This window comes from Apaloderma vittatum, unplaced genomic scaffold (genome assembly GCF_000703405.1).
Source record: "Apaloderma vittatum isolate BGI_N311 unplaced genomic scaffold, ASM70340v1 scaffold499, whole genome shotgun sequence".
Classification (NCBI taxonomy): domain Eukaryota; kingdom Metazoa; phylum Chordata; class Aves; order Trogoniformes; family Trogonidae; genus Apaloderma; species Apaloderma vittatum.
The window spans coordinates 96,032-99,421 of NW_009735660.1; positions in this window are offsets into that span (position 1 = coordinate 96,032).

Here is a 3,390-nt window from a genome sequence, read left to right on the forward strand (position 1 = left end):
TTGCAGTAAGAAACTGCATTGGAGCCATAATAATATAGTTCATAGGCAGGTGCCCTACAGAGGAAAAAATAAAGGATGTTTTTTAAAAAAGTTTATCATTTAACTCTAAAATTTATGCCTAGAATACTTAGTAAATTATTTTAGAGCTTGAATAACGAACATTCATTTAGCTGCTCTTAGCTTAGTGTTTGGGTAGGTGTTTATTTCTGAATTCCTGGTTTACAAGCTTGGGGGTAAGTTTAGAACAACAAATTGGAATCCACTTTGTCACCCACAGAGACAGTTTTCCAATCTATCAAGCAACTGCAGTGTTTTCCAGCTGGTGGCATGAGTGCAGGGAGCTGCTGGGATGCAAGAGGAAGAGAACATCAAACGAACCATTTCTCTTTGCAGAACTCCTCACAAACTGCTCATCTCCTGCCTGTCTTGAGCTGCCTTCCCCGCAGCTGCAAACTTGCTAGAGTAACACAAGCGCTACAAACCCCGATATAAAAAGGATTAACCCAAACCAGATTAACATCTGGTGTACAATGTACCTAAAGAAGGGACTAGAGAGATTTAAGTGATGCAGAGACAATTAGCTGCCGATATCAAAGTATTCCAGACAAAGAACAATCAACAGTAAAGATCTCCAGCTTTTCCTGTTGGAAGTCTTAGGGTATTTCACAAAATTGCCAGTTTTAAGCCACAAACCAACTCCAAACATCTGGCCCTTTCCATTTCCACCCAATCCATTTCTTTCTTCTTTTACTTTCTCTTCCCACACCATCTCCAGTCCACAATGAAGCTTCTCAGCAGATCAGATCTCAGATGTCGCAGACCTGGCAAACTTATACCATACAAAAAGCTGGGAACTAGCTTCCTTCAGAATGCTGGCAACCTCTAAGTCTTGACAAAGCAGTGTGTCTTGGAACCCAGGTTTAGAGAAAGAGCCGATTTCTGGGTAAATAAGCAGTGAAAATTCAAACTGAAATCACTATGTGTCACCAGAAGCCCAGACTCTGACATGGGCTTAGCATGCACTCAGAAAAAGTAAAAGCTAATTTGAGAGACATCTAGTGCATCAGCTTCTCCCCACGACTTTAATTCTTTGCGTAAAGACAATATGTGATCACATTTTACAGGTGTCTGGACAGTAACCACCCAAGAAATTAATTATGTGGGATAAAACCCATTCCAAACCAAACGTACAGTGATAAAAGTTTCTGCAGAAGTTACTATTAGCTAATTTTATGGAAATTTTAAATAAAAATATCTCCCAACATGAAAATATGAAAAGTTTGTTTATTTCCATAGGCAACTTCTTTTGGAGTACAAAGTGATATGAATGTCTCAAAACTGTCACTGTACCTTTTACACATTTTTTTATGTAGTTGATCTAAAAGTTGATACAAGAATAAATTTGGTTTTGAAGAGCTGTCCAATAAACCAGATATACACTAATGCCATGCTATGACAGTTCTATTTATGAATCACAGCTGATACTACAGTAACATCACTTCATAAATCTCATGAGAATTTCGATGTTTTACAATCAAAACATAGAAACGCCACTAGTACAGAGACTGTACGCTTAGACAAATAAACAAGTAGTAAATATTTTGCTCAAGGCCTGAGTTCACTATAACACATTTTAATTTACAACTTCATCTCAGCAATCTGTACAGCAGTTAGAACTGTTTCAGAGAACTTAAAGACAACACAATTTCAGGGGCTTGTTTGTTCTGCTGATACAAGTGTGAGGCCTGCAAGGCAAAAAGATTTGGTGTGTGAATCCAAGGTTTTACTGCCTTGTGTAATTTCCTTGTAAAGCAGTCAAAACCTAACGGAAAGTAAAGTACAAGGCAGGACCTCAATTGAAAATTAGCTAACTCATCTGGAATTCTCCAGATAGGTTCCCTCACAGGTATTTCAGAGTAAAAGTTCACAATGAGTATATAAAATGCAGCATATCTCTGAACAAAGAACAAAAAAGTGTCACATATACAACAGGGTATTTTTTCTGTACTCCTCACTCCATTTCTTTCATTGGAAATGGCACAAATCAGCGATATCCCACCCACCCACTCCCTATAAAAAAACCTCCTAATCGATTAAGAAAGGTCACTCTAAGGTCCAAAACACTTCATCTAAAATGAGATCCAGTGTATATAAACCTCGGCTTTAAAACCTTTTTCTGCTCATGTCACATAGATGTAGGCAGACTAAGCATATGAATTTATAATAGATGACAAAAGCATCATTAAATTGTTAGCCCATACAGAAGCCTTCTGGAGTTTGATTATGGTCTTACTTCTCATTTAATCTTTGCTCTTTTGGTGCAACTGAACTGAAAAATCTCAAATCCTGTAATCTATATACACACTTACTTATCTATCTACAGACACAGATCACATTATAACAGGGATTATAGTACAAAAGCTAACATACATTTTTCTTACTTTAAAAGGCCATTGGGGTATTTGTTGAAGTTCCACATAAATGTGAAACAGGTGTCGATAAAAAGATGAAAACTTAACACCAAAGGGAAATTTTAAATAATAAGGCTTGAAATCTTGTGCACTTATAGATCCAAAAATTCAGCCTTTTACTTGGGGCGCTCAGCATCTGTGCAGCCCTGTAAGGCCACAGACTCCACACATTTCTAATTCACCTCACCACTGAGAGAGGAAGACATGCTGTCTTCATTAAAACAAACCAGGGCATTCTATCCCTGTTCCCAGTAAAATTTTCAAACGACCCCTGGTACTGCTGTCCTACTGCGTAAGCAGGTTCCACAGGCTGCTCTGTGCCTTATTCAGAACACTCCTGTGATGAAAAGGAACATAAAATCTGCTCCCTTCTCCACCCTTTAAGTGACACTTGGGCCATTTCACTCCGTTTCTCTCCTCCTGAGAGAGGCAGACCTAGCAGCTTCTGAGCTACTACACAATGCTGTAGTTTCAAGGTTCCTCTCCACCAGCTCCAGCAGAGAAGGTTTTTCAAGCCTCTTTAATACAATCCTTCCGTCTAGCAGGATTATTTTGCTTTCTAAGACTGAGTTTTCAGAGGATGTTTCAAACACTGTGATACTTAGAACAAAATGGAACCAAGTTCTAACAAAACACTGATGTCTTGGCGACGTTCCTTTTGCATACACCAGAGCAGCCTAAGCTCAACTGACACTTATACTGAAGTTGTGCAGCTACTTCCACTTCTCTTCTCCTTTTGTAGTAAACACAATACACAGAAATAAATTAAAGAATAGAAACTTCCCACATTCTCTTTACCTCTCCTTTACAAAGTAAACCAGGTAGGCAGGGCAGCTCAGCCCAGACAGTTCCACAGTGGACTGAAGATCTGCTCACAGAGGGTGAGCACAGTGGGGGCACAAGGTGGAGGCTGTAAGGT